Here is an 18,815-nt window from a genome sequence, read left to right as displayed (position 1 = left end):
TGTGACTGTTAGTGTTAGCCTCAAATGGAGTCCTGCATCTTTTCTTGCCGCCATACTCTTTGCAACCAAACCACATCAGGTGACTTCTTGAAATGAGCTTGTATATGTTGCTTGGTAAGTGTTCACAGTATTTTTCGTGTTGTGATACGAAGAGAGACATTGAGGAGCCTCATAGTTATTTGTACACAGTACATATTAGAGCTGGCATTTTGCCACAGAACTTTGACAAGGGCGGAATATTTGCGGGTTTTGTATTTAAGGCGTAACTTCTGAGTTGGAGTTCTAATTTTCCTTAATTCCCTTAGGTAATTAACTGCTTTTCAGCATGCTGAGGACATGTATTATTGGAATTTTTATTTTTATTTATTTATTTTTTTTAGTGTTTAAACTTAGTAGATGTCCTTTCTTAAAACTTAGGCACTAAAAATTCTCGACATCAAAGAAGCCTGTGATTGCTGTTTGTGGCTAGTGTTAATCATCCTTAAGCAGTGCTTTGAAGTGAGCTTTCTCCTGCCTTTTTCTCTTCTTAACTCAGCGGGGGCTCATGAATAAACCCAACTCCTCTGATAGGTATAGTATATTATTGTTCCTGCCTGTGGCTCTTTCTAATACAAACTCCATTTCTGGTTAGTTTGCTGAAATCAAATCACTATAACAGAGGCCATCTTTTTTTTTTTTTCCCCCTTTTTGGTTATAAACCTCTCTCAGAACACTGGGAGGAAAGCCTGCCTGGCAGGTGAGCAAGTGAGTGAGTGCTTTGGGGAGAGTTTTCTGCCTATTGCATTCCTTTTGTTATTTGTTGTTTTAGTTCAGGGGGTCTCAACCTATGGCTCATGAACCCCTTTGGGGTTGCAATATCAGATATCTTGTATATCAGATGTTTCCATTACAATTCCTAACACTAGCAAAATTACAGTTACATAGTAGCAGCAAAACAACTTAATGATTGGAAGTCACCACAACATGAGGAAAGTTGAAAACCACTATTTTAGTCTTATTACCTGCTTTGTGTTGCTTCTCACTGGTCTGCATCCCTAAAAGTTGAAGCCCCTGTCCTTTAGAACTAGATTGTTGAAGATTCCTGTCTTCCCATTTAACTATACGAATTTGTTGTTGTGTGGGTAAAGGTATCCAAAAGCAATCACTTAATTTTAGAATGTGTGCCTGCTGTGTGTGCACATTTTAAAGCAGCGATAAGGAGCAGTTAGGCTGGAGGGTAGCTGACTCACTGCTGCTGAAAGACCTTGGACTTCTGACAGGAACATTAAGCCATCTTAGTTTTTAAAAGTTACTTAATCACTAAATCAGGTAGGAGTTGCTATTTTCACTAACGGTGTGTTTATAACTGATCTCACTATAGAAATGAATGGTGCTCCTGTGCCCACTTCATAATACAGCCTGTGAATAAAGGAAAAAGAATACGCTAGCTGAGTGCTCGTTGTATAAGATACCCCATGTCCAAGTCAGTGTACTATGCTAGCTGGAATTTTTAAGATGTATTTGAGGAAATAAAAATAAAAAGGCTACTTTTGAAATTTTTTACATGTATGCCAGAGGGTTGGGGGTCATGGTCTTCAGACTTGTTACACCCTAATTTTGTAGGTTGGTCACTTTTAACAAGAGATTGTCCCTACACTGTAGATTTAAGATATGTAACATATCCTTATATTCCGAGAAGTAAGTATCAAAACAAAAACAAGTCCCAGTGCCTTGGCAACCTTATTCTTTATCTGACTTGTATGCACAGTGAGCTCCTACTGGCATCACAATCCTTCTGGACGCAGAATGGATGGCAAGAAGGCTCTGCTGCTTCCTAGGTGTTGGTTGACGTGAGCTGTATCATCTGCCTGAGGTAATCTGACTCTCCTCACCTTTTTCTGCATTTGCTAATGACTTCCCAATACAGACTCAAATTCAGTTACGTGAAGAGGTGGGGGTAGACACCTTGTGGGCAGTGACTGGACAGCGTGCTTCATGCAGCTACAATTTGGCTCCCGATTTTGAGTTTCTAGGTGTATGCTCTCCCTGCCGCTTCACTCATGCGTTCCTTATTCACGTGTTCCTTCACAGGGCTTTCTGATGTGGGCCTCTCTGTTCTTCTTTGCCTTTTGCCGTTGTAGCTATCCTGGGCTTATCATCTCCAAACAGTCGAGGCCCATTTCTTCGAACGATTACTCTTGCCTTGAGGAGTCGGCCCTGGTCCATGCTCCTTGTCCCTCTTTATTGTACTGCAGCTTTTTTGGACACCACACATCCCGCTGGCCAGTCAGGGCATGTCTCCCCATCACGTGGTATGGCTCTTCTGTGTCGCCTTCTACGTATATAAAAATGGCCATGAGTTGCTCTTCTTTTCATTTCCCACATAGGAAAAAACGAACTCTTTTCAACAATATATCTCCAGTTCCTTAGTGGTAGTCTTTCCTGAATTTTTTTTTTTTTTTTCGAGACAGGGTTTCTCTGTGTAGCCCTGGCTGTCCTGGCACTCACTTTGTAGACCAGGCTGGCCTCGAACTCAGAAATCCGCCTGCCTCTGCCTCCCGAGTGCTGGGATTAAAGGCGTGCGCCACCACGCCCGGCTGTCTTTCCTGAATTTTAAAGGTGACAAATCCGAGGTTGGGGAAGCTATGTAACTGGTCTAACTGCACAGATATTGGATGCAGTAGACTCCGTGGTCGGTTCTAAAAGTCCTTTGAACATCGCCTCCCTTTTCACAACTGGAAGTCGGGAATCTTATTAGGACAGAGGAGGAGGGTGACGTGGTAAGTTCTTGGATCGTCTTCTGAGCGTCTGAAGGGGTAAATTATTGTTTCCACAGCATCTCAGACAAGCATTGGTCCTGAACACTTCATAGTCTGTTATCCTTAGCTGAGCTTCTTTACCCTCTTCTTTTACCTTCTGTGCCCAGTCCGTGCATAATTAATATTTTACAAGACTGCATTTGCTCTCTGACTGCAGCACAACAGCAACAGGACACTAAATTTCGAAGAACCTCCCCCATGCGCTAGAATCTGTAGTTTTTCATACAGATGAAATTTTCTACCTGACTTGAGGTATTTTTTTAATAAGTGCTTCTGTTTCTTGGGCATTCCGTGCCTGACAGTGACGGTAGCTATCTCGTTCCTCTCCTCATTGGGAAAACCAGTGTTTTTCCCAATACACTGTTTCTGCTTTGGTTTTAACTCACTTGTTCTGGACATGGCCCCTGTTGACTGGAGTCCTTACTTTCGTCTTCCTCTCCCCAGTGTGACATTATAACTGACCTATTGATGTTTTAACCTGATACAGGACTTAAACAAGCTTCCTCATAATTAATATCATTAAACTGTATAAATTGTGCTTTAGCTTTCAGAGGAAAAATGACAAAGAAAATGAAGGTAGTTCATTAAAATGGGCTGATTCACTGCTGGAATTCCACACAGCATGTGAAGGGGGTGGGGGAGATGCAGAGGTTGGGATATTCTTTTCTAAGAGCAATATTTGATGTATACTGCTTGGCTTGACCTTTAAGAAGTCACTGACATGATTTGGGAACTGCCAGTAAATCTGCTTTAATAAGTTAAAGGGAAGAGAATCCAGCATTGTACCACTGACTGGTTGATTAATTTAAATCCAGAGATACAGTCTTCCTGAACGCCTGCCCGTTGCAGGGTCCACACACAGAAGGGATGCTATTCAGAAGCACTGAGCCCAATCTGGCTGTCAGACCCTTTCTGCTCTGCTGGACCTCTTAGGCTGCAGGCATCATCCTTAACCCCTTAATACCTGCTTCAATTCCTATGCATGCTCCCCATTTCCCTCAGTGTTCTTTATTTGTATCCTAGGGAAGAGGTATTTTAAATCAGACTAATCGAAGGGCTCACATAGGAAGCTAGCTTCAACTAGATTCTTTAGAAAAAAAAATATTAGAGCTTAATCCCTCACTTCTGAGAATCGTAATCAAAATTAGAATCACGGAATGCCGAAATAAGTTTTAGGCATTAAAGTAAGCCACAGTGTATAATTCCTTGGCTTTTAGATTCAAGACACTAAGGGCTTTGCTATCTGTGTTCAGTTTAGGATATGGGTGTAAAATGCTGGATTCTTGAATGCGTTAAAAAGTACAGTAAAGAGATAATCCTTGACCTTTAAATGAAAGCAAAATTTAAATTCTTTGAGGATAAAAGGGAGTAGCTTCATTTCTTTTGGACTGAGAAGTGGCCTCCGGAGGTGCCTGTGCCACCTTCTACACTCCACAGACACTGCATACATATGGTGCACAGCCATCCATGCAGGCAAAACACTGCTACACATACTCTTAGGGGGCCCACCTCCTTAGAGGAGAAGGGGAAGGGGGAAAGGGGAAGGATTGAGGGTGGGGGTAACTAGAAGGGAGCAGTGAGCAGGATGTAAAGTGAATAAAAATTTAATAATAGAAACTAATAGAAAATTAAAACAAAAAAGCAATTAATAAACCCAAACCCAACCAAACCACACACATACACACACAAAAAAAAGATTTCTTACATGGGTGAATCTATCGGGTCTCCTTGCAGAAAAGGTAGCTATCCAAAGATAGAAGAAGAAGGTAGAAGTCCAAATGAGAAACGCGATGGGAAATCAGGGGAATTAGAAGTGGAATGGTAGAAATGATGGAATCTAGTTGAGCATTTGTTTTTGTTTCATTTTGTTTTGTTTTCAACTTTTGAAAGCAAAATTCATATTGAGACCTTATCGAGGCACACGGGGTTCTTTTTTAAAAAGCTTAAGTAAAAGCATTAATCATAAGTACCTTGCAAAGTTGAAAGTAGGATTATGAAATTTGTGTTCATTCACTGTTGACTGAGTGAACGTTCTAGGCAGTGGCTAGGAAGCATGTGTAGACTCTATGTTTCAGAAGCTTAGAGGAAATAGGAAAATTGCAGCAACTGTTCATCTTTTTTTTTTTTTCTGTTACTTGCAGGGGAGGAACAGCGCACTTGTTAAGTACAGACTCTACCAGTGAGCAACAGTCCTAGGCCCACAAAAGGATAAGGGTGGTTAGAGAGATAAAGAGCTTTAGCAATGCTGAGATCCAGATTTCTTGCTGGGGATAGAGATAGGTCTTGGTGGGTGGGGAAGGTTTCATTGATAGGAAGAGATGAAAGTAATGTGGAGACAAGGTCGGGTGGGAAGGTAGATACATACGGACTTTCCTGAAAAGGAAGCAGTGACCATTTCTAGAACAGAGGAAGCACAGGATTATTAGTGTGTTGGATTGTCTAGTGGGCTACTGTCTGAGGTGCTCAGAGGTAAGACTGGATGTGTTGATGCAGTGTCCTACAGAGGGAGCCTTTTAGAATCTTGACCAGTGGTAAACTGGACAAGATAGTTAAAGACTTATCAAGGACAAAGTAATGATCACAGATGGACCAGAAGAAGGTTACACTGAAGACAGAAGTCAGTAATGAGACGAGAGAGTTATACGATGTCAGATAGAAAGACGCCAGGGTACAGGTCACTAAATTTGACTGGTACCTGGCTTTCAATATGATGGCAGGTCATAGACCTTTCTACCAGTTCTAGTACTTTTTCATTAGTGTGGATTTGTTTTAACTAAAATCCCAAGTCCCAAGTGTTGATTGTAAAGCCCCATGCACTTCCAGTATGTACTGTGCTGACTTGGAGTTAGGTAAGCATCCAACCAAGAGCAGAGCATCCAAGAGTACTGCTCCTCTGGGTTAGGAGGCAGTGCGGTATCAGTGGATTAAGGGTGCTTTGTCCTATCCTCAGAGATATGTATGCAGGAGAGAGCCCAATGGCCGCTGGAGCTGACTGCTCTGACCTTAGAAACTGGCTTGAAGCTGGGCAGTGGTGGTGCACGCCTTTAATCCCAGCACTTGGGAGGCAGAGGCAGGTGGATTTCTGAGTTCCAGGCCAGCCTGGTCTACAGAGTGAGTTCCAGGACAGCCAGGGCTACACAGAGAAACCCTGTCTTGAAAAACAAAAACCAAAACAAACAAACAAAAAAGAAATTGGCTTGAACATCCCTCTGGACTCTACCCTCCCTTTGCTTCTTTTATAAACCAGCTTGAGCTCACATCAGATAAATATACAAGTCAGGCTGAGGGCTGTGTGGGTTTCCTAACTTCAGTTTAAAGGTTAGGGTATTTCCTGGAGGCTAGACTTAGGTTTGACAAATACACTCATATTGTAAAAGGGTCATTTCTCCTTTAAGTTTTGATTTGTTTCAGCCTGGATACCAGTGAAGCTTTCTGATACTCAAAGGATAAGCATATTGTTTTTCTGAAGTTAGGGCAGATGCAAGGGGGGGTCCAGCTGGAACTTGTCAGACCACGGGAGAGTCTAGTCTGTTACTGGGTACATTTATCTTTTCTCCCAGCTGTGCTTCTAACCTCTGGACCTTGTGCTCCTGTGGGTGGTCTAATGTGGGCGTGTACTTCACCAGTTGCAGTTCTTAAGAATAAACACAAAGACAGACAGGTGGTAGTGTTTTTATATAAAGTTATCAACTGAAGAATTTATGATCTGTAAGAAGCCAGTGACATTGCACTGTTGGGAGAAGAAAATTAATGGTGGAGGAAAAAGGAACAAGCATATTGAGTAGGATATACTACATGTAGCTGTTTTTAAAAATTAAATTACAGGAGAATAAAAGCTATCTCAGGATGAATTGTGGGTAGGAGCTAGAGAAATTAGGTCCTTGTCTCCAAAGAAACATCTTTGGCAGACCACATAATCTGGCCACCTAGGGCCATTGGCAGGATTTATTTCTCCTGGCAATCTTCTGTGTTTCCTTTAGCGCTTTATAGTGTTAGAGATCTCATGGTTTTTGCCTGATGTGTGGTTGTACTCTTCCTGTGATTGTTCTTTAAAAATAAGTCTAACAAACTAGTTTTATTGATGGATTGTTTTGCCTTTTTGACTCACATCTTGGGAAAGGTCAGTGTACCTGCTTCCTTTGATGTGTCTGTTTCCTTGATAACTTTAATTCACTTTTACTTCCTAGCTCCATTCAGCCAGGCAGGATATTAAAAAAAAAAAAAAAAAAAAAAGAGTTGTTTGAAGCATCCTTGAACGCCTGTGGTTAGTGTAGGACCTGGCCCACCAAAGCTGTAATGAGCCCTCTGTGGATTCAGGTAGCCAGGGTGGCTACTACCACAGAGCACACTTAGGTGGATTTCTGCTTGTTGAATTCATGGCTAAATCTTCTTTAAAGTAGTTAATCATATAAAGATTGAAGGACAAACATAATCTGTAATTTAAATTGCCCAAAGTGTCACTCCTAACATTTGTGTGTGGTACACCTTCTAGATACTTTTTTTAAAAAAATTGGATATTTATCTTTATTTACATTTCAAATGTTTTCCCCTTTTCAGGCCTCCCCTTTGGGAACCCCTGTATCCCATTCCCCCTCCCCACGCCTCCATGAGGGTGCTCCCCCACCCACCATCTCCTGTCCTCCTGCCCTGGCATTCCCCTACACTGGGGCATCGAACATCATCAGACCCAAGGACTTCTCCTCCCACTGATGTCCAACAAGGCCATCCTCGGCCACATATGTGGCCAGTGCCATGGGTTGCTCCATGTGTACTCTTCAGTTGGTGGTCCAGTCCCCAGGAGCTCTTGGGGGCGGGGCGGGGAGTCTGGCCTTTGACACTGCTGCTCCCTCCATGGGGCTAAAAAATATGGAATACTTAACGAATTTGCATGTCATCCTTGCGCTGGGGCCATGCTAATCTTCTCTGTATTGTTCCAATTTTAGTATATGTGCTGCCAAACTGAGCACTTCTAGATACTTTTCAGTGTATATTCATATAAACAGAAACAGTTTGAGATGTGATTTTATAAAGGTCAGGCTAGCTTCAATGACCTTGAACTACGGAGCCTCCTGATTTACCTCCTGATTTCTGGGATTACAAAGATGAGCTGGCACACACAGTTATGAGCATGAGGGATTGAATTCAGAGGCTCTCATGAATATTATGCAAGCATTCTACCTATCAGCTATATCCTCAATCCAACAGATGTTGTTGTTGTTTTTTAAATCATGCCATATGTGTAGAGCAATATGTTTTTTACACTTAGTGTATATGGTGTGTACGTGCACATGAGCATGTGTGCGTGCTATAGCATGCATGTGGAAGCAAGGAAGCAAGATAACAGTTTTCAGGAGTTGGCTCTTTCCTTCCACCATACAGGTCTGGGACGCTCAGGTTGTCAGAGCTCAGTATCAAACAACAGACTTGACCAGCCATCTCCTTGGCTCTCAGTAATACTCTTGCTTACCTACCATTTTGCTGAACTTGGTCTGTTTTGCTTTTCAAACAGGATCTCAGAAAGCTCAGATGAAAGAACGGAAGCTTGATTGGAAAGCCCTCTCTCGTTAACTGACTTAATGGCATGCTATGTTTTCCTGAGACTACATGTTACAATTCTGCTCTCATTTTTTCCCAAGCTCTACAGGAGTGAGAACCCCCCCCCCCAACTTGTCAATTAGGTTCAAAAAAATACCTCTATATTTTTTTCAGATTGGAAATTGGCACTGTTCTATTCCATTTACTGTTTTTGAAGCCACCGGTCTGGTTAGACATTTGTAAGCTGTTTACTTACAAAGGAAACATTAAGAGGCAGGCGTGGCATCATCTAAATTGAAATAGAGATAATAATAGTGCCTTTGAAAGAGCTGAGATCTAAGTATATAGTACAGAGTGACAACCTTCAGTTTATATTGTGCTGTGACTGTCTTAAGGAAGACCTGCCCACTTACTTGCGTATCCTTACAATTGCAGGAGTTACAATAAAAATTAGATCTCAGTATTGTTGAAAAACATGTCAATCAAATATGCACGGGAGAGAAAACAATAGTTTTCATACCACAGATGATAAATTATATACTTATTAAAGTGTTGCAACCGATCAGATAAGCAGAGGATATCATTATAGCCTCAGTTTGATGCGGGCACATGGTTATTTTCAGCAATTACTCTAAACCTGGTGTTGTTAAAAGGGCTTGTGTTCTCTTTAGCATGGGTGGCAGAGGCAAGGAAGAACAAAGAGTTCAAAGGAAAGCTTTCTGTTCTGTGTGGTTTTCCAGGGAAGGGCATCATTACAATAGAAGTTATTCTGCCTTTGACACAGACGACTTCACCAAGAAAACTGTAGCATCAAGTCGTGGTTTCCTGACTGATTTTATCAGGGTGTAATAACTAGCCATTTCCCTGGAGGTGTTTTCTGCATAAGTGACCTGTTGGCAAGGATTTAGTGGAGCTCAGAGATTAATGGACCCACAGCTGCCACCTTCCAGAGAAATAAATAGAAAGAATCAGTTGTCATTGTTATCAGCATGCAGACGTCCTAAGGCACAGATGTGGGCTTTCTTTTCAAAGTGAATCAAGCATTCACTCTCAAGGAAAAGGATATTTGTAATGCAATAATATTAATGCTTGTTAAGTGAGAGAATTATATATGAAGCTAGACTCCGGTTACCTCGGAGCATTGTGTATTGACCTATGCCTTCCTCAGAGCTCTGTGTGCGAAAAGGATGTTGCCAATGGAACGGTGTAATGACATTTGCCATTAAGAAGTCATGCTGAAATTTGTAATTCCAGAATTCACTGAATTCTTCTGCTCTGCATCACAGTTGCTGCCTCTGTGACAACCTTCCTTTCCTACTTAGCAAATCCAAGCCTGGTCGCTTGAGCCCCAGGAAGTTGTTAAAGCAATTAAAGGCGGCTGTCTCCCAGCACATTGCTCCGTTACCATAGTAGCCTCTGCCTCCAAGTCTCTCCTGATGATGTCAGTATGCATACACGGGTTGCTCAGAGCATCTACATGGGGATGATTCATCCCACAATAAAGCCCCTCTCCTGTTGCTCTCCTGCCAGTGTGATTAGCAATGGAGGGTAAGTGCTTTGTTTAATATACTATTATAAGAATTACCAAATGTCTCTATTATTTTGCTTTAGGTTTCTTGTGTTCTAAAATATACTTCTAACTGAAACATAATATATAGGAACAAGCTATAAATCTGTTGTCGGGGATTGGCTAAAATGTTCCTATATATTATGTGTATGTGTGCATATGTGTGTTCACATGTGGGGTGGGCTTATAAAAATCACTGTGAATATACAATGTAATACCTGTTACCCCCCTGATAAGCGAAACCAGCATGCACACTAGAGCTTTCCTTTTAAACTGTTTGCATTCCATAAAAAAACTTAACATATTTTTTACAGGTGTCACAGGGCAGCTAAGGCTCTTAGAAAGTATGTGAATTATACATTTTTTTACTGATATTTTATCCATCTTAAGTGATAATAACAGAATATGGGAAGGTATTGTTGGAAGAACAGATTATTTGTGTTGTGAAGTTCAATGTCTACTGACAGTCATAATTGCATTCTTAAATCCTACTTCTGTATGTTTCTAATATTGAAGAGGAGTGAACTTGGTGCTTGATGAAATACTTAAGTATGCATCCCTTCCTGAGGGTGAGCATTTGTCTTCACATCTCTGAAAAAGAGGACTGTGCAGTCTCTTATGGTTTTAGGGGGAGAGCTAGGAGTGAAGATTCCCTTCTGGGAGTTAGTTTTCTGTTTCAGCTTTTCTCCCCCAAACTGTCTCATCAAGAAATCCATAGAACTCTCTTCTCTGTCACCACACCAAGCATTCTGCCTGTGGTTCCTTCCCTGGATCCCCAGTAAACAATTTCAGTACATCTTAAGGACTCCGGTAGTGAGTTTTAAGGAGAGTAGAAAAAAGGTGATTTCTAACTGTTAGTAAATATCTTCGCAAGAGGACAGGGGCTTGAGAATGGCTCGTACAGAGACTGTACCCATCTTTTCAGGAAGCTGAACCTTTGTTCTGTATAGAAGTCAGGCGCATGGCTTAGTTGAGAGGGACAAGAAGTGGTTTAGACTGTCTATTTCTAGAGTCTTGTATTTTTAGAATACCGTGGAATATGGTCTATATAATTTATTTCTGGGAAATTATGTTAATGGAACATTAACGCTAGATGTAGGTTTCTATAAAGAGTAAGTAAGAAATAATGGTTGTAAGAGTATAAAGCCATACTAAAAGTTACATTTAGCTCCTTGGAACTGAAGGATGTGTCATATGTATCATAAGTGTTGATTCTTTGAATTTTTTCCCAGTCTTGAAACTATATTAAAACAGTCTTAAATTATACTTGCCCTTGTGTTTAGTACGTTATTCATTAATTGCTATTAGAAACTGATTCTCATAAGTAGAATCAAATTCATCAACATTACAGTAGAGTAAATGTTGAAGAAATTGACTCAGCCTAAACTGATACCTACTTGTAAAATCTCTTATTGAAATACACTCATAATGCTTTTGTTAGAAATAAAACTAATACGCTTCATGCTAAATTTTATCTTATTTTTTTTTTGTGGTCATGTTTGCATCAATACAACCTAATTCATTGGCTAACTGAATTCACAGTTTAAAATATATATTCAGTTTCAACTTTAAAAGTTGAAAATAGTCATTTTCCAACTTGACCGTGCTAGCAATACTCTGGGGAAAGTACACTTCAGGAGTCCAGCCTTCTTCCTGTTTGAGTTAGAAGCAGTCCCAGGCTATTCAGGAAGAGTGATCTTTAAAATTGCCTTAGGAGAGGGTCTCTTCTATTTTCATGTCATAATGAAAGCTTTAAGTTTAACAGTTACATTTGTTCTTGCTGAAGCGTGGAGATGCCAAGTCTGAAGACTTGACAGCTTGAGGTAAATGAGATATGGCAGAAAGATGATTATGTTGGCTCTCACAAGACAGATAGCTGGAAGAAAATCCAAGAAAAAAAATTCCAGGACATTGTATGGAGAAAACAGATGTGTAAATAAACATCTAGAGAAGACTGAAAGATCAAATTGGGAGGAGTCAGAGAAGCACCTTCTAAGATATCATGTCCCGAACATCTAACCTAGGTTCTAGGTGTTATATGCCACCATCTGTTCTCAGGAACACATGATTCCCAGGTTAGAACAGGACCATATTCCTCTGGTCAGCGTTTAGCCCTCCCCCTAAAAGAAGTGATCATTGTAGCATGGCTGAGATGCTCATCTAGCTTCCTGTCATTTGCTCTACCCAGTTACTACAGAAGTTACAGCTTACAGGGCACTCATGTCTCACCTTAGAGTTCTGTTGGTTACAAGTCAACACGATTGAGAAAATTTTTTTCCAGGAGGCTCTGAGGAAGAATCAAGTTCCATGCCCTTACAGCTTCCAAGACTTTGCAGGGTCATAGCCTCCCTTCCCCATTGTCAAAGCAAGCAAGAGAGGACAGATCTTTGCACTGCTATCGTTCTGGTTTTCCATAGCCAAGAAAAAAAAAAAGCTTTCTGTTTTGAAAGATGTGTGATGTTCCCTAACTTGGGTCCACTTGTATAACCCAGGACAGCCTAACCATGTTGACACCTTTAACCTTAGCCACTTGCATGGTCATTACATAGCCAACATAGCATATTCAGAGACTCCAAAGTTTAGGGCATCAGCATCTTTGTGGGCCATTATTCGGCCTACTTCAGAAGCATAACATTAAGCTCACAAATCTGATATTTTTTACATAAAACTGTGCCAATAGAGAACACGAAATTCTGACCTAATTCACTGAATGCTGGCCTCCTGAAAGATAATAAAATTCCTCAAGATAAATAGTCAGGGGAAACTGAATTAGAAAGAAATGTTTCACCAACTCCAGTGTTCAAAACCCTCTGTCACAGAGGTGAGGTCTATAAAGTGACACTCTTCTCACTTTCATCTTTTTATTGAGAGGCTAACATCAGATCGAGTTAATTAAACAAGGATGATTAGAGACTACAAAATTCTATTAGTTAAGTCATATGTGGATGAGCCTGGGTGTATTTTTAGAATCTGAAGGGTAATGGCTGGGCCACTGGAGACCCAAATATGAAAACTAATAATCCTAAGATTTGAATAACGCTGCCATTCATTGATCTGTCAGGAAGCCATATGAATTATAAGCTCAAGCTGATGGTACTGGAAGGTTTGCCCTCTGGCTTCCTAGGAAAGCCACACTATGTTCTAATGATCAATATCTCCAGGCACAGCTGCAAAACACACACACACACACACACACACACACACACGAGGAGAGAGAGATATGTATAAAACAGTTATTATAAATCAGACCTGAATCTTAATATAGGGTTCCATACATATTAACCAGAAAATAACTTATATGTCATAGTTTTTTTTTTTAACTACATTGCTAAGAAACTGACAATAGCAGATGTGAGAAAGAAACTATGGTAGTGTTTCTTTTGGGCAGAGGTCCTCAGTTACTTTTGCTGTAGTTCTCTAGAGAAAAGCAGACAGAAGGAAAACTGATTTCTGCTTATGTTCTTAAAGTAAAATTGGAAGGACTTACTAGAGAAAAAAACAAACAGTCCATAGCACCCTGCTTAAAGTGCAGGGCATTGGCAAATACCTGTGCTGTAGGAAGTAAGTTATTTCCATTCTATTTCATTTAGTGTCCATGGTAGTGTATAGCCTTAGGAGTCCATAGAAAATGAAAATCTGAGTTTCTGTTGCTAGGGTATTTGTCAATCAAAATAATATTAAAAATAATCAATAAGAGCTGGAGAGATGGCTCAATGGTTAAGAGCACTGCCTGCTCTTCCAGAGGTCCTGAGTTCAATTCCCAGCAACCACATGGTGTCTCACAAACATCTGTAATGAGATCTGATGCCCTCTTCTCATGTATCTGAAGACAGCAACAGTGTACTCACATACATAAATAAACACATCTTTGAAAAATATAATCAATAACTTATATAATTCAAAGAAACAGATAACTACTATGAAAGTAGCTGTGGGGATTTTAAAACTGGGTCTTTTCTTCTGTTGTCTTATTTACACATCTGTTTTCTCACTTTACTATGCACTTCTTTTCATTAACCATATAAACCGTTTCAAGTTCCCTCCATGAACAAAGCCCAAACACCTTTATATGTGAGTTGTTAAAAGTAAGAATATCCAGTATAATACTGAGTGCTGATTCTCTGGTTCTAGTAAATGAGGATGAGGAGAGGATGTACTCTATTTCACTTGAGAGAGAGAGAGAGAGAGAGAGAGAGAGAGAGAGAGAGAGAGAGAGAGAAGACAGACAGACAGACAGACAGACAGACAAAGAAAAAAGAAAGGAAAGAAAGGAAAGAAAGAAAGGAGGGAGAAAGGAAAGAAGGAAGGAAGAATGAACCTCACAGCAAAGCTGCTTTCTTTGTGATAGAAGAGACTGTTTCATCTTAAAGCAGCCAATGAATGGGCTCCATCACTTTCTTAATCCTTTTTACTTTGTTTGAAAAAAATTATCTTAAAAGTTTTATCTGTTGGAAAAAATCAGAGATAAAGGAACTAATGAGAATTTGAGTTTTAAGAGTTTGGAATCTTCTTGGTCAGTGGGTGGTAGAGAAGATGGAAGGAGACTTCAAAACAAAAACTTCAAAGATTGTGAGGATAGCTCACTGTTTTGAAAACTAGTTCATAGTCTTATTTCTAGGGAGATTTTTTTCCCCACTAGTGGGAGCCAAGTCAAGCAGCAAGGCAGCAGTTGACAGGGGTGGGGGTGGGGTGGAGGTGGGGGGGTGTTCTCCTGAGTCTTGGTTAGTCCAGCTTCTTTGCAGATTGGAGAACTGTCACAACACCACCCATTTTTCTACCGGTCCTACCTTCGGTTAATTTTCTTAATTATTGATGCTTTAATATTGTGTTGCTCGCTAAAAATGGAGTGAACAGTGCAGAAAGAAAAACAATTATTGAGATCCTTTGTGGAGAACCTTCTCTTCTGTAATGGCCTTATTTCTGCCACACTGTGTTATGGAAATGGGATCCTACAACTGCTACATTTGCTTGAAATTAACTGTTTCTAAAACAGTCTTTTGAATAGGGGATTGATGGAATTAAAGGGCCCTCTTTCTCTCAGCTGAATCTCATAGCCTGGGGCAAATAGGGAGGAAAAGATCCCAAGTGTCATACTTTAAAGGGTTTGAAAGCACAGAAATAATGCTTGCCATTCTTCCACTGGGGCTTGCTTCGACAGATGCTTTGTGGACAAGTCAAGTGGAAAAGCTTACGGAGAATTGGTTCCTGTGCCTGTTGACTGTCTGTCATAAACGACGTAGCAAAAAGTGAGGAGGCTGTGGCAGGGATGGAAGATTGATTTGTGGAGGCAGCCACAGCCATGCTGGTTTCTTGAATGAGTGTTGGGTACTTTTCCTCTATGCCAAAGATATAAGAGAGGAAACTGGACACTATCTGGTCAGCCTTTAGTAGTCTCAATAAAAGAGCTGTGATCACCTTCGCAAAACATTAATTCAAATTGCCTCATAGCACTTATATGGTACAATTTAAGCTAAAACGTGCCCAAGAAACTCAGTAGAGGAAAATGAGAGTGCAATACTTTTATCAATTATAATATTAGAGCACAGGAGTCAGGTAGCAATGTTTGCCATATTAGGCAAGTTCATCTTGGTCCTCTTCTACCAAAATGCAATCACATTAATTAATATAGAATCTCACCTTCACTCAGGTGAGATTCACTAATCAGTGCAGAATTAATCAAAGGACATGACCATCTTTGGCTTCCAGAAGTATGGGCTAAGAGCATGCGCATGCGCATGGAGAGTGACTGACTTTTTCTTTGTCATTTATTAACTATCGTTTTACCTGTCATACTAATGCTTGATAAACAGTAATTTCAGTAGAATGTAAAGCATTCACTTTGTTTTAATCCAGCTAAAGAATACCCTTTTCTTAAAATCCTGAGTTACTTGATGGCCAACCCATTGTTATCCTGTTAACCTTCTTATTGCTCAGCTCTCAATTCTGGCTACCTAACTGTAAAACTCTGATGGGTGATTTTTCTCCTGTTTGTTTTGCTTCACAGAACACTTTTCTTTTTCACAGACACCTCCAGGTATGGCATAAACATCCCTCACAAACAGTTAGGTTACAGCCATTTCTCTTGCCTGTATCTGGCTTCCATCTTCCTTTGAGCTTCTTGTGAATTATATTTCAAGCAAATAACTCCCATTCATGAAACAGTATCGTGCTTCATCTGGAGACCACTGGCCCTAATTTCCCAACTAAAGATTCCTGTTTGTGGGTTTACTACTCCCCTTTGAGAAGATTGGAGATATTATTGAAAAGCTAGGCTAATGGATGGACAAAGGAGGCAGGTAGCTGGTCAGCCTAAGGGGTATGGGTCCTAGGAAGTCACACAAGCAGGAACACAATGCTTCTTAAACAATTCAAGTGAAATGGATGATGGTATGGTAAACCTTCTGTGTTAACTTAGCATATCCTTTCAACCAGCTATAGCCCATGTTGCGGAAACTTAAAATCTTTACATTACATGACATTCCTACAGCTGTTCCAATAAATCATATGTCCTCTGGCCAATATTTCTCAGTTTTAGGTGCTGATATTTACAAAAGTAAGTCTCTATATTCTGTGTAGAAGAAACTAAAAAAGTTCTCTAAGTGAGGTAAGAGGAAGACATACTTACCCTTGAGTCAACATACAACAATTTGAATAGTTTTCTACAGTTATTTTTTAATATGTGAGCCTTGTGTGAAGTTTTTTCAGCAAGCCAAACCATCATTGCAAGACTAGTTGTACAGAAACCATAATTTGAAATTTTCTTAGCTTTAGTAAAATGTTGCAAGTTGAAATATTTGATTTGTCTGATCAGTGTATGCTTTATTTTAATAATCTCCTCTCTGATTGGTTTACAGCATATACATTTTACTTCCATAACCGATAACCGACTAGCTATCTACTTTAAAGCTTTGGACCTTGGAAAATTTTTTCATCTTCATACTAATACCAAGAAAATGGATAGTTTAATGGTTTTTAAACTTGGTGTTTAACAAAAAAGAAAACAAAAAGGCCACTGTTGATGGAATAATTCAGCTGGGTCATCAGAAATATATATATTTATGCTTCTGGACACTAGTAATTATTGGATCGTAGTTATTTTTCAGAAGTGTTTGTCTTGGGTTGTAGTTTTATCCTCCTGATGATCTGAATCATGAGTGAGATCTCATGTTAATCCAGTAAGTTAGGTCACTTGGCCAGAGTGCTAGAACTCACTCTACTTGTAGTCGCTGGTTTTTAATTCCTTGTCAGAGAAGCGATAGTGGGAGGGAGTTAAGACGTGGCCGTGTGTTGACATAAAATGGGAATATGAGGGACATGAAATGACTCTGCTGTAAACTCCCTTAGTTCTGTGCTTCCTTCACACACAACTGCCCAAGTATAGCAGGTTGCCTGCTTCTTGTCTCTAGTTTTCCTTTCTTTGCTTGAATAGAATTTCTTTTCTTTTTGTATGTGTACCTGTGTATGCCTGAGTGTGTTTATGTGCTCTGTGTGTACAGAAGCCACCTGCAGATCTTCCAGGCACTGAAGTGGCATGTGGTTATGAGCAACCATGTGGGTGCCGGGAGCTGAACCCTGGTCCTCTGGAAGAATAGTAAATGTTCTTCTGAGACATTTCTTCAGCCCTAAGTAGACAACTTCTTCCTCCTCCTCCTCCCTCTCCTCCTCCTCCCCTTGTCCTTGTCCTTGTCCTTCTCCTTCTCCTTTCTCCTTTCTTCTCCTTCTCCTCCTTCTACTTCTTCTTCTCCTCCTTCTACTTCTCCTTCTCCTCCTTCTCCTCCTTTTCCTCCTCCTCCTCCTCATCATCATCATTATTTTAGTGTGTATGGGTGTTTTGTCTGCATGTGTATGTGTGTACCCTCTGGGTTCCTAGTGCCTTTGGAGGCTGGGTATCTGTTGAAACTGAATGAAGTTACAAACTGTCGTGAGCTGCTACGTGAGTGTTGGGAGTTGAACCCGAGTCCTTTAGAAGAACAGCCAGTGATCTTAACCACCAAGTCATATCTCCAGCTCCCTTCCCCTTTCTTGAACCATTTTTTTATAACCTCCTCTCTACAGAATTGATATTGGTCAGTTCTCTTTGGAATTTTTCTTCACTTTTATACTAATGCCAAGAAAACGGATAGTTTAGTGGTTCTTAATCTTGGTGTTTAACAAAAAGATAAAGACTGTTGTTGATGAAATAATTCAGTGAGTCATCTGAAACATGTATTTATGCTTCTGGACACTAGTAATTATGGGTTTTGGTGTCCTTCCCTCTGACTGGACTTTTCCACCACGATGGAAATGAGTCACACTTCTCCACTGCCTGAAGCATCACATTGTCCTAATGTGTACTTTCCCGGCTCCATACTGATTCTCTCTCATCCTCCTGACTCTAAAGCTGGAGTTTAGGACCCCGGTAAAGTCTTTCTCTTAATGATCTCATCTGGTCTTGTAACTTTAAATTCCAGATGCCTACTGACAGAGTCCAAATTTGTATTTCTGATCCAAATCTCAGTGATAAACTATGGATAACATATTTCCATATGAGGTATCTCATACCCATTCAAAGTGTGATTTGTACACTATTACTGCCACCCCATGCCAGAGCTGAGATCTTTCCCATCTCAGCCATCCAAGAGAACATCCTTATGAGCATTTAGTGTATGCCTTTCCAGGCTTCTAGGAGTACGCATGGCTTATTTCTACTCCCCTCTTACAAGATCATATTTTCTATGGTAGTTTCTTTCCATCTTTACTCATCATTTACTATGGACACATTATGGATACTCTTAAATATGTTTTTGAACAGTATCTTCTAGTAGCTACTTGTTTATAGTACACTTTATTAACTAACTCTTTATTGGTCAGCACTGGCTTACTTCCCATAACTTGGATGTAATTAAATGTTGCGGCCTGCCCGCAGTCCACAACAC

General features: G+C 40.3%; 1 protein-coding gene and 1 non-coding gene across 13 annotated transcripts in view; one reads left to right on the top strand and one right to left on the bottom strand.

Annotated features, from left to right (window-relative positions):
• The window catches only part of Pam (peptidylglycine alpha-amidating monooxygenase), a 265,774-nt gene that overhangs the window by 37,262 nt on the left and 209,697 nt on the right, over positions 1-18,815 (top strand). For 5 of the 12 annotated variants that reach the window (XM_029480219.1, XM_029480205.1, XM_029480204.1 and 2 more), the window contains exons 1-2: positions 38-114; positions 1,748-1,852. The exons of 3 other annotated variants lie outside the window; for them this stretch is intronic. The gene's annotated coding sequence lies outside the window, so the exon portion shown is untranslated. Of the gene's footprint in view, positions 1-29; positions 115-1,747; positions 1,853-18,815 lie in introns of those variants that run through there. 4 more of the 12 variants (XM_029480215.1, XM_029480195.1, XM_029480211.1 and 1 more) reach the window with 3 other exon arrangements.
• On the bottom strand, positions 7,659-7,765 carry LOC115032566. The gene has a single exon (XR_003838211.1). It is a non-coding gene; the product is annotated as a U6 spliceosomal RNA (small nuclear RNA).

The sequence above is a fragment of the Mus caroli genome, chromosome 1 (assembly GCF_900094665.2).
Source record: "Mus caroli chromosome 1, CAROLI_EIJ_v1.1, whole genome shotgun sequence".
NCBI lineage: Eukaryota > Metazoa > Chordata > Mammalia > Rodentia > Muridae > Mus > Mus caroli.
Note: the sequence above shows the minus strand (reverse complement) of the source record. Positions and strands in the feature narration are given on the sequence as shown.